The sequence below is a fragment of the Orycteropus afer genome, unplaced genomic scaffold (genome assembly GCF_000298275.1).
Source record: "Orycteropus afer afer isolate SDZICR_OR568_19922 unplaced genomic scaffold, OryAfe1.0 scaffold00076, whole genome shotgun sequence".
Lineage (NCBI taxonomy): Eukaryota > Metazoa > Chordata > Mammalia > Tubulidentata > Orycteropodidae > Orycteropus > Orycteropus afer.
In genome coordinates, this window is record NW_006921663.1 from 6132691 (window position 1) to 6146446 (window position 13756).

Genomic DNA, 13756 nt, shown 5'->3' on the forward strand with positions numbered 1-13756 from the left:
TGAGTGAGACACCGAGGGACCAGCACTGCTGGGAAAGAGACTGTGAGAGACTCTTGGCTGAGGGACGGTGGGCTGGGAGAGAGACTGAGCGTTCTTCCTGAACTTGAGTTGTAGCCTGGTGCTTCCCTAATAAACCCTGTAATCTGTGAGTTCTATGTGGCCACTGCAGTGAATTATCGAACCCGGAGGAGAGGTGGTGGGTGCTTTGGGAGGAACGGTTGGAGCAAGGGCTGGAGCGGGGAGGCAGCATGTCTGGTCTTGCAGTAATAGGCCTTGGGTTACTGCTGGTAATCCTGTCTTCCTCTCGTGGGATGAGAAGAGGTCGGAACATGTGGCCTCCTTGCCGTTTTTGCAGTTGTTGTGTCTCAGGAGCCCGTGTCTCTTTCAGCAGCACGTCTTCCTCCACCAGAAGTCAGAGAGAGTTCTGCCTCCAGGAGGTCTCCTTTAGAGCCCGCAGGGTGGTCAAGCTAGCCAATTATAGCATCAGAACTCTAAGCACCTCAGAGTGGGCACCTCCCAGAACATTGTTTTGTGCCATGTCCAACAGAAATACTCCAGGTGGACACCTTCAGCAATCAGGAGCTCCTCAGTTGCTCATTGCAAATCCCACCTTGGAGTTTACAAAGACTTATGGGTAGAAAAGCCACACAAAGTAATTTACTATGCTGCACCATGTTTACAAGAAATTGGCATTTCCAGAAAAAAAAAATTAGGACATTCAGTTGACTTTGAATTTCAGAGAATGACATAGTTTTTCATTATAAGTAAATCTGAATATATATACAACTAGAAAAGTTATACAGCATGGTTGTATATTTTCACCATACTTATTCACTCTATATCCTGAAGAAATAATTCAAGGAGCTGAACTGTCTGAAGAAGAACATTGCATGATGGAATGAAGACTTATTAACAACCTGTGATATACAGATGACACATCATTGCTTGCTGAAAATGCCAATGGCTTGAAGCTCTTACTGATGAATATCAAAGACCAAAGCCTACAGTTAAAAATGGATAAATAAATAATATCATGATAAATGGAGAAAATATTGAAGTTGTCAAGGATTTCATTTTACTTCCATCCACAGTCAATGCCCATGAAAGCAGCAGTCAAGAAATCAAATGATGTATTGCATTAGGCAAATTTGCTCCAACAGATCTCTTTAACATGTTCTAAACCAAAGATATCACTTTGAGTACTATGGTATGCCTGACTTAAACATGGTATTTTCAATCACTTCATATACATGCAAAAGCTGGAAAATGAATAATGAAAACCAAAGAAGAATTCATTCCTTTAAATTATGATGTTGGTAAGACATATTGAATATAACATGGACTGCCAGAAGAATGAACAAATGTATCCTGGAGGAAGTACAGCCATGAGGCTCCTTAGAAACAAGGATGACAAGACTTCATCTCATATACTTTGGATATTTTATCAAGAGCAACAAATCCTTGGAGAAGGATATTATATTTAGTAAAATAAAGGGACAGTGATAAAGGGGAAAACCCTCAATGAGAGGGATGACATGGTGACTGAAACAAAGGGCTAAAATATTACAATGATCATGAGGATGGCACAGGACCAGGCAATGTTTTATTCTGTTCTGTACAGGGTCACTATGAATTGAAGCTGAGTCCAAAGCACCTAACAACAAAAGCAAGATGTCCCAAATATTTCACAGGACATACATATAAATCTACTCTTCACTTACCAACTATCTTCTTATCTGATATTTCACATTTAAAATGATGATAGTAAAAAATCTACTAGCTATTTCTCACATCAACGTGAGGTATGTCTAACAGTCACAGACACCCAAATACAATTCAAGAGCAATGCTAACTGTAATGATTAAGGCTAAGTGTTACCTTTACTGGGCCATGATTCTTAATGTTTGGCTTTTATGTAATCATGCATTTTGCAGTTAAATATTGATGTAGTCATTCTCCATTTTGTGATCTGATGTGTCATCTTCCATTTTCACATAATGCCAATTTTGACATAAAGACCTGGCCATTGGAATCTAACCATATTTTTAAGTGAGAAGTAGGTGTAAAAAAAAAATGAAAATTAAAAAGTATTTGTTATTTATATGCAGTATACCTTCTGGTTAGCAGTCAAGTGCCTTAGGCACTAAGCTACCAGAGCTTAGTGCCTAAGGCACTTGACTGCTAACTAGAAGGCTGGAGGTTCAAACCCACCAGCCACTCCTTGGAAGGAAGATGGGGCAATCTACTTCCATAGTGATATCGCCTCAGAAACCCAAGGAGGGGTTGCTATGAGTCATGTCCAACTCCAGGGCACATCACAACAGCAACAACTATATTTTTATTTGCCAGATATGGAAATTCTATGCCAGTCCCTTCTATATGAATTTTCATTTTGGTTAGCTAAGCAGTGAATTGCTCTCAAAATATATTTATCCTGTCACCAAGAATATTTGTGTATGTTACAATTTCCAACTCTCAAAAAGAGCGTTTTCATGGTTCCTATCCCAACTTCCCACCACTCGTCACTTTGTTGTGCTGTGGTGGCTTGTGTGTTGCTGTGAGGTTGCAGGTTATGCCACGGGTATTTCAAATACAAGAAGGGTCACTCATGGTGTGGACAGATTTCAGAAGAGGAGCTCCGGTAGCATAGTGGCTAAGACACTTGCCTGCTAACCAGACGGCTGGCGGTTCAAACCCACCAGCCACTCCTCGGAAGGAAGGTTGGGCAATCCTACTTCCGTAGTGATACTGCCTCGGAAACCCAAGGAGGGGTCGCTATGAGTCGGGTTTGACTCGACGGCACATAACAACAACAACAACAACCAGATGAAGATAGACTGGGAAGAAGGACGGGGCCATTCACTTCTGAACAAAATTGGCCACTGAAAGTCTTAGAAATAACAACTTTATGAATTCAACTTCACAGGTGCTCTGGTGGTATCGTGGTTAAGGTATTTGGCTGATAACCAAAAAGTTGGAGGTTCAAACCCACCAGCTACTGCACAAAATAAAGATGAGGCAGTCTGCTTCTGTAAGAAGCAGATAATAATAATAATGCTTCTGTAAGATTTGTAGTCTTGGAAGCTGTTCTGGTTACCTAGTTTCACTGTGACAGGAATATACCATAAATGCGATAGCTTGAACAAACAGAAGTTTATTCTCTTACAGTTTGGAGGATTTAAGTCTGAGTTCAAAGTGCCAGGCTCTAGGGTCTGGGTGAAAGCCCCTCAACCTTGGGCTGCAGCTCTGCCTCCTGCTCCCAGCCCACTGGAGCTAGAGGCTTTTCTTCACTCAGGCACCTGTTGGCTGGTAAGACTGACAAGCCCAAGGTTGACAAGTAAAAGGCACAGTTCCAATGTTACCAAATCACACAGCAGGCCATTATTTCAAGTCCATTGAAAGTCCCAAGGTCAGCAGAGCTTGGCAGGCTGCTGAACAATGGCATGGCTACATGCAGGGTCCAAGCATGCCATAAGCTAGAGACCATTCCAAAAGCTGCTTCTTATTTATAGGAAGCAGACCACATCCCTAAAGCGGCTACTCACCTGCTTGTGGTAGATCCCACCATGGAGTTAACTGCCAGTCTCATCATGGAGAATAACCAGCTTCACAGACACTCCACCATGCCCAGCCAAGTTGACACACAATCTTAACTACCACAGAAGCCCAACTTGGGTCACTTTGAGTCAGATTCCATTTGATGGCAGTGATTTTGGTTTAGATTTGATCCCAACATCAGCTTCCTTAATAGCAGGTTGTAGTTAATTATAAAAATTATTCAGTCTGTGTTCTCCAGGGGGAAGACCTGAACTTCTTAATCACTCAGTGAAGGATGCCATGCATTTGGTATCAATCCCTATGTATTGAAACAACTGAAGTCTGTTAACTTATGTGCTTAAGGCAAAAACATCCTTTATTTCCTTTTTAGGAATGTATAACCTTCAATAATTTGAGAGCAAGCTAGTACTTGCAGTAATGTATTATCTTTCTTCTTAGAGTCTTTGTGTATCTACAATACACCTCCTGCAGGCATGAAGAGTTTAGATGCATTTTAAATAATTGGGATGAAGTGAGTTTTCGTCACTCATGTACACTTGATTGTTCACCTACTGCCTTGATATTGCTTTCATTATTTTGCCTCTTTTCATTGAATGCAAACACAATTGACTATTCAGTAATATTTCCAGGTAATGGATTATAAGAAACTTATGATTCTTTCTAACAAATAAATTCTTCTAATTCAACCACTTTGCCATTTTAATTTCTGATTCTGCTTACTATTTTAAAATGGAATCTCGAATGATTTTCATATAACAGCAGTCCTTTTATCCGCACTTAAACTTTTTTTTGTTTCTTTAAGAAAAAATAGACTACTCTTTTAAATGATACCTTTCTTTAATCTGAAATAAATCCAGACAGTGAGACTGAAGTCTTTCAATAGAGAGACAGCCAGAGAGAGAGAAAGATAACTGTTTCCTCACAATTTACAGATGCAGTTATTCTTGAATATGGGAGAGAAAGCTAAAGCAGATGGCATGGATTTTGACAACCACATTTAAATTGCATATTTAAAAAAAAAAAACGTTGCCAGTAAACATAGGTGTTCCTGATAAAGAGGAGACTGTGGCATCTGAAATCTAAGAGAAAAAAAAATCCACAAGACTGGATATGTTCAGAAAGTATGCAGTAGAATACAAAGCTGCTTAGATTAGCACTATTTCAAGGTGTGGAAGTCTTAGCTGGGGTCATTCAATAGAAATATGAAGAGAAAAGTCCCCAATATAGCTTAAGAAGAAAACAATATTTATATATATTTCTAACATTCTTATTCAGGAATGTATTAATAAAGCAATTGATCTTTAAGTAAATTTCACCAACAGCATATATATCAATTTATAATAGTCAAAAATAAATTACTTCTGATTTGAAACATAAATATTGCAACTTACAGCTTAATAGTTGTGATAGTTAACATGTGTCAACATGGCTTTGCCATGATTCTCAGTGGTTTAGCAGCTTGATGTACTCATCCCCCATGACAAGATCTGATATAATGTAATCGCCTCCATCATGAGATCTTCTCTGAATACTCAATCAATTGAAAGAGAATTTCCTTTGAGATTTTGCTTGACTCCAATATATATGTAAAAGCCCTGGGAGAGTTCTCGGGCTTTTTGCTCAAGATACTGCATCTAACTCATCATCATCTGGACTTGAACCAGTGGCCTGCCATATTGCCTACCAATCTTGAGATTGTTGCCTTCACCACCTGTAAACTAAAAATCTGCCATTATATTTGCTAGTCTTAGATTGTTGGCCTCTAAAGCCAGCAACTGGCTGTATTGTCTACTGATCTTGTGTTCATCAGCCCCTGCCACTACATGAGTCAAGAGAAGCCTCCAGCTTGACTTGGTATTTGCCAACTTCTATAATTGCATGAGCCATTTCTTTGTCATAAATTTCTCTATCTCAATCTCTTTCTCTCTCTCCATATATATATAAGCCATTAAGTTGGATCCAACTCATAGTGACCCCTTTTAGGGTTTCCAAGGCAGTATCATTACAGAAGTAGATTGCCCAGTCTTCTTTCCAAGGAGTAGTTGGGTACAATGACTCTGTGCATTCCTTCCATCTTCTTTTGATGTTTCCTGCATCATTCAATATTTTTCCCATAGAATCTTTCAATATTGCAACTCAAGGCTTATTTTTTTTCCTCAGTTCTTTCAGCTTGAGAAATGCTGAGTGTGTTCTTCCCTTTTGGTTTTCTAACTCCAGATCTTTGCACATTTCATTATAGTAATTGGTTTTATCCTCTTGAGCTGCTCTTTGAAATCTTCTGTTTAGTTTTCATCTTATCATTTCTTCCATTTGCTTTAGCTACTCTCTGTTCAAGGGCAAGTTTCAGAGTCTCTTTTGTCATCCATCCTGGTCTTTTCTTCTTTTCTCCTCTTTTTAATGACCTCTTGATTTCTTCATGGATGATATTCTTGATGACATCCCATAATTCTTATGATTTTTGGTCATTGGTGTTCAATGCATCAAATCTATTCTTTAGATGTTCTTTAAATTCAGGAGGGATATATTCAAGGTCATATTTTGGCTCTCATGGACTTCTTTTAATTGTCTTCAACTTCAGGTTGAACTTGCATATGAGCAGTTGATAGTGAGTTCCACAATCAGTTCCTGGCCTTGTTTTGGCTAAAGATATTGAGCTTTTCCATTGCCTCTTACCACAGATGTAGTCAATCTGATTCCTGTGTACTTCACCTGGGAAAATCCAAGGATATAACCACCATTTGTGTTCTTGCAAAAAAGGTATTTGCAGTGAATAAATCTTTGGTCTTGCAAAGTTCTATCATGTGATCTCCAGCATTATTTCTGTCACCAAGGTCAAATCTTCCAACTACTGGTGACTCTTCTTTGCTTCCTACTTTTGCATTTTACTCACCAGTGAAAATTAAAACATCTTGATTGCATGTTTGGTCAATTTCAGACTGCAGAAGTTGATAAAAATCTTCAATTTCCTCATCTTTGACTTTGGTGGTTGGTGCATACATTTGAATAATAGAATTAGCTGGTCTTCATTGTAGGCATATGGATATTATCCTATTACTGACAGCATTGTACTTCAGGACAGATCTCAACACATCCTTTGTGATGATGTATGCCACACCATTCCACTTTAAATTGTCATTCCCTGCATAATAGATCATATGGTTATCTGATTCAAAATGGCCAAATCCGTTCCATTTCATCTTACTAATGCCTAGGATATCAATCTTTATGCGTTCCATTTCATTTTTGACAACTTCCAATTTTCCTAGATTCATACTTTGTACATTCCATGTTCCAATTATTCATGGATGTTTGCAGCTGTTTCTCCTCAATTTGAGTTGTGCCACATCAGCAAATGGAGGCCCTGAATGTTTTACTTTATCCATATCATTAAGGTTAGTCCTACTCTGATGAAGCAGCTCTTTCCCAGTTGTATTTTGAATGTGTTCCAACCTAAGGGGTTTGAATGAATCACACTGATGTACAATCACAAATTAAACATAAATACAACAACACCATAATGTCTCAGAGACAACAGACCATCACAGCCCACACAAAGAAACAAGATAAAGTAGTAGAAACAAGGGACCAGGATACAAACCCATAAAACATCCCTGAGGAAGAAACAGGGAACTCCCTTCTCTGATAAGGAATTCAAAAGAATTATATTTGGGTCTCTTTAATGGATTGGCAGACAGATCAACAAAAACACTGACAAGATCAAGGAAAACACTGAGAAAATTAAGGAAAACACAAACAAAACTCCAGAACAATTTAGGAAAACAATATAAGAACAAATGGACAAAATATACAAAAAATTAGAAATGATACAATAACAACTGACTGAAATCCTGATTAATACTAAGATTTCAGAAATAAATAACATGTTGAATGGCCAAATGTGTAGAATCTCACCAATGAAAGACAAAATTAATGAGACTGAAGACAAATAATTCTACTTTGTTAAGTGATCAATCAGAAAAAGGGATCAAAACAAAATGAAGAAAGCCTAGGATTCATGTGGGATACCATAAAAAGGAGGAACCTATGTGTAATTGGAATTCCAGAACAAGAAAACATAGATAAAACCACAGAGAAAATTGTTGAAGATTTGTTGGAAGAGAATTTCCCTAATAAGATGAAAGATGAGAATATATCCATTCAAGAAGTTCAATGAACCCCAAGGAGGAGAGAGCTCAAAAGAAAATCACCAAGACATACAATCAAATTCACCAAAACCAAAGACAAAGAAAGACTCCTGAAAGCAGCTCAGGAAAACCAAAATGTTACCTATAAAGGCAACCAAGAAGACTAAGTTCTGATTTCTTGGCAGAAACTATGCAGGTGATAAGGCAACACAGTGATATTTATAAAATGCTGAAATAAATAATTTCCCAACCAAGAATTATATACCTAGCAAAACTGTCCCTCAAATATAAGGGTGACATTGGGCAATTTCCAGATAAGTAGAAATTGAGGGAATTTGTTAACACTAGACCAAACTTCCAAGACATGCTAAAGAGAGTCCTTCAGAGAGAAAACTAACAAAAGCAAACAATAACAAATGATGGACACATATGATGACATAACCCAGAAATCAACCCAGTTATAGAACTATCCAAATTGAAATAAGTTTACAGGACTGTAAACAGGGAACCAGAGATATCAATAGGACAATATAACCAAAAAGAGCAAATAAGTAGTGTAGTTATAGACCTTCTAAATGGTAAGAAAGTCAAGATAGAAGAAACTATTTTAAAGTTGGGAAGAAAATAATGAATAACAGGGTAACCATAAAGAAAAATAATAAACCTTTGCACCAACATAAAAAAGCAGATAAGCACAAATATTTAGTAAATATTAAAACAATAATAACAAAGGAGATAAAAGCACAATTGATTAAAAAAATTAATGAACTCAGTACAGAAAATTATATGAAAGACAGAAATCAGCAACATTGTGAAAAAATACATAACAAAATGACATCAATAAATTCATAATTGTTGATAATTACACTGATTGTCAAGGGCTTCTATGTACCACTCAAGAGATGGAGAGTTGCAGACTGGATAAGAAAACATGACCCATCAATATACTGTGTACAAGAGACTCAACTTATACACAAAGACAAAAATAGACTAAAAAAATCAAAGATTAGAAAAAGGTATATCAAGCAAATGTTAACCAAAAAAGGGCAGGAATGGCAATATTAATTTCTGATAAAATAGACTTTAAGACAAAAACGACCAGAAGTGACAAGGAAGGATATTATATAATGATTAAAGGATCAATTGAACAAGAGAACATAACCATAATAAATATCTATTGACCCAATGAAAGAGTACCAAAATACATAAATCAGATGTTAAACAGAATTAAAAAGACAAATAGATGACTCCACAGTAATAGTGTTGTTGTTGTTGTTGTTTGCCGTTGAGTTGGCCCCGACTCATAGCGACCCCTCCTTGGGTTTCCGAGGCAGTATCACTACGGAAGTAGGATTGCCCAACCTTCCTTCCGAGGAGTGGCTGGTGGGTTTGAACCGCCTGCCTACAGTAATAGTAGGAGACTCAAATACACCACATTCAATAAAAGAACAACTGGAAAGAAACTCAACATAGATGCAGAAGAACTAAACAATCGAATCAACCAACTTGACCTTATAGACATCTACAGAGCACTCCACCCAACAACAGCAAAATATACATTCTTATCTGGCATGCATTTACCATTCTTCAGGATAGACTATCTGTTAGCCCACAAAGCAGGCCTCAATAAATTTAAAAACATAGAAATACTGCAAAGAATCTTCTCAGATCAAAATACTATAAAAGTAGAAATCAAAACTAGCAAGTCCAATGGCAAAAAAGCAAACACATGGAAACTGAATAACACCCTTCACAAAAATGACTAGGTAACAGAAGAAATTTTTAAAATGACATTAAAAAAATTCCTTGAATCAAACAAGAATGAAAACACAGCATACCAAAATCTTTGGTACTCCTCAAAAGCAGTGATTAGAGGGCAATTTATAGCAATATATACATACATCGAAAAAGAGGAAAGAGGAAAAATCAAGACCTTAATCCAACATCACCAAAAAGAGCAGCAAAAAAAGTCTATAGTCACGGGAAGAAAGAAATAATAAAGATTTGAGCAGAAGTAAATGAAACAGAAAATAGACAGTAAAAAAAAAATCAGCAAGACTAGAAGTTTGCTCTTTGAAAAGATCAATAACATGGACAAACCAGTGGCAAACATAACAAAGGAAAAGAAGGCGAAAAAAAATAAAATAAAATACTGCTGTCAAGTCAGATCCACCTCACAGCAACCCCTCCTTGGGTTTCCCAGGTGGTATTACTACAGAACTAGATTGCCCAACCTTTCTTCCAAGAAGGTAAAGAAGGAGAATGCAAATAACATGAACAAGAAATAAAATGAGTGATGTCACAACAGAACCAACAGAAATAAAAGGAATAATATCAGGATATTATGAAGAATAGTATTGTAACAAATTTGAAAACTGAGAAGAAATAGACTAACTACAGATGGACCAAAGGCTTAAATGTGAAACCTAAAACTATAAAGTTCATCAAAAGAAAATTAGGGGTAAACATAGGGGCCCTAATTTATGGTATAAATAGACTATCAAGCATAACCCAAGACACACAAACAGCAGAAGATAAACTAGATGATTGGGACCTTCTAAAAATTAAATTCTTATGTGCATCAAAATACTTCTCCAAAAGAGTAAAAAGAGAACCTACATAAATAAATATTGAGCAATGACATATCAGACAAAGGGCTTTTCTAAAATTTATTGAAAACTCTAACATCTCAACATCAAAAAGACAATCCAGTTAAAAAATGTGCAGAAGATATGAAGAGACACTTCACCAAAGAAGATATTCAGGCAGCCAATGAACACATGAAAAAATGTTCATGATCATTAGCCATTAGACAGATGCAAATCAAAACAACCATGAGATACCATCCCACTCCAGCACTTATAACAAAGCTCAATAAGACAGAAAATAGTAAATGCTGGCAAGCATGTGGAAAGATTGAGACTCTCATATACTGCTGGTGGGACTGTAAAATGATACAACCACTGTAGAAATCGGTATGGTGATTCCTTAAACAGTGAGAAATAGAAATACCATTTAATCTAGCAATCTCATTACTAGGTATATATCTTAAAGAAGTGAGAGGCAAGACACAAACAGATATATGTGCACCCATGTTTACCACAGCACTATTCTCAATAGCAAAGAGATGGAAACAACCTAAGTGCTCATCAACTGAGGAATGGATAAACAAACTGTGGTACATAAACACAATGGAATACTATGCAACCCTAAAGAATAATGTACAATCTGAAAAACACCACATGACATGGATGAACATGGAGGACGTTGTGCTGAGTGAAATAAGTCAATCACAGGACAAATAGTGTCTTAGTATGTTACTGTAAAAAGTCAAGGAAAGGTTTACATATGAAAAGGAACTTTGTTGGTTACCAGAGTTGGGAGGAGAGGGAGAGAAAATTCCTAAATAGGTTGAAAAAAAATATATACACACATACATAGAGGCCCTTTGTGAGCACAATTAATTGTGCTGGATTTCCCATTCTTCTCAATGTTATTCAAAATTTGTTATGATCCACACAGCTGAATGCTTTTGCATAGTCAATAAAACACAAGTAAACATCTCTTTCTGGTAATCTAAGATCCAACTGACCTTAGATTAGCAATGCTATCCCTCCTTCCATGTTCTCTTCTTAATCCAGCTTGTACTTCTGGAAGTTCCCTGTCAGTATACTACTGCAATCATTTTTTTAATTATTGTCAGCAAGATTTTAGTTGCATGTCATACTAATGATATTGTTCAATAATTTCCACATTCTGTTGGATCACTTTTCTTTGGAATGGTTATAGATATGGATATCTTCCAGTGAGTTGGCCAGGTGGCTGTCTTCAAAATTTCTTGGCAAAGTTGAGTAAGTGCCTCCAGTATGACATCCATTGGTCGAAACATCTCAATGAGAATTCTGTCAATTCCTGGAGACTTGTTTTTCACCAATTCCTTCAGTGTAGTTTTGACTTCTTTCAATACCATTGGTTCTTAATCATATGCTACCTACTGAAATAGATGAACATTGACCAATCTTTTTTGGTACAGAGCCTGTGTACTCCTTCCATCTTCTTTTGACGTTTCCTGCATCATTCAATATTTTGCTGGGCCTCTTGGGCCCAGTGTCCCTTGGTATCTGAATGTGCACTTCTTAAGTTCTCTGACACCAGGGGCAGTGGGACATTCGAGTGCCTTATATGAGCCCCATAGCAATGGCCAGCTCAAGGGGTCTGATCCAATCTTTGGGGCCAAGGATACAAGATTATCTGAATCAACTAAGGCCCACCTGAAGTGAAAAAGCAACTAGAAAAGAAAAAGAAGGACTCCAAGGCATTGCTGAATTTGAAGAAAAAAATGAATGAGAACTGGAGGAAAGAACTAGAAAAACACAGGGAGAAACAATTAAGTGAAAGTGAGCTCATCCAAAAAAAAAAAAAAAAGTCAGAGAAAGAAAACAAGAAATCTGGTAGGCAATTCTTCAGATTCTGAAGATGAAGATTAAAAAAGAAAAAAAGGGAAAAGAAAATGAAGAACCATTCACATGAATCTTCAGCAAACTTCATGTCAGAAATCGAATCAGACAATAAAGATAGCTTTAAATAGAAAAGGAAGTCAAAGGATGCAACTGAGAAAGAACAAGATGTTAAAGGACTGGGCAAAAAATGAAAGCTGTATCCTGAAGATATTCTGACTTCTTGTCAGAATCAGATTATATTGAAGAGGTATGAGCAAAAAAAAGAAGAAAGCAATGAATAATGAGAAAAAGCAATAGAACAAGAAAAAAATAAGCATAAGAAACACATAAGAAAAAGAAAAAGAAGGCTGCTATTTCAAGTCTTGACTTGCCATAACATTAAGAAAAATCAGGATACTTTTAAAAAGAAAGTACAATGTCTATGGAAATTTCAACTGTGAGAATTATATTTACTAAAATGCATGACTTTTCTTGTTTTTAAAACTATTTCTGAACTTTCAGCAGTCACTCAGTTGCCACTGTGTGAAAGGACCATAATTGTTGCCTGCTGCTTGAACATCTTTTTGTTTTCTTCCAGTGTTTAATTACTCTGGGAGATCATACACTGCGGTCATAATAGTGGTTAAGATATTTGGGGATAAAGTTAAGTATTTTTTTGTTAGAAGTATCTAATTACTTCCAGTTACGGCAATGGCTTTATGTAACAAGACACAACATACCAGTCCTGCCTGACTTACATTTATCAATGTAAATTGAAGCTGGATACATCTTTAAGACGTGTTCAGAAGCATCCAGATGACTCTAACATTTTGAAGTAGGGATTACATTGATATTTCAAAATGCTTACTCTGTAGCTAAGGGTATTTTTTTTTTCTTCCTTATATGCATTTATTTATCTGGGGAAGGAGCTTTTAGAGATGAACAGGGTGGTTTTCTATCTCTTCAGCTAGTGGAATAGCATGCATTTGATCCTCACATCCTGTTTTTGTGAATGCAGCATCCATGCATCCTGGGGAGGTCAGAGCTGGATATAAGCAGTCTTGCTCTGTACTGAGCTTAGTGACATCCTTGGACTCTGTCTATGCTGCTTTGAGGGAACAGACCTTCACAGCATGAGAAAGCCCCAAAAGCTCTGGAATTTACTTCCATTTTAATAATACTGAAGGAGCTCTGGTACCACAATGACTAAGGAATCTGATTGCTAACCAGAAGGTTGGTGGTTCAAATCTACCAGCTACTCTGTGGAAGCAAGACTGAGCAATCTACTTCCATAAAGATTTACTGCCTCAGAAACCCAATGGGGGTTGGTATGAGTTGGAATCTACCGAATGGCAGTGGGTTTTTAAAGATACTGAATATTTTTTAACATTAGAATGTGTTACATCATTTAAGTTAATTTTGACAACACTTTGGCTTTGGAGAGTCATCATTTCAAAGAAACACTGGTACTTTTTTAACTTGATAGTTTAAAGATTCTGAAACACATGTTTTATACTGGTAAATTTTCACTAGTTATGTAACCAGCAATAGTTATTTTACTTTTATATGAATTTTGTTTAGGCTACAATGTTTACTTGTGTAACTCCTTACTCT

The 13756-nt window shown here is 36.8% G+C and overlaps 1 pseudogene; it reads left to right on the forward strand.

Annotated features, from left to right (window-relative positions):
* The window catches only part of LOC103197335, a 58920-nt pseudogene extending 46566 nt beyond the window's left edge, over positions 1–12354 (forward strand).
* Positions 12355–13756: the final 1402 nt, after the last annotated feature.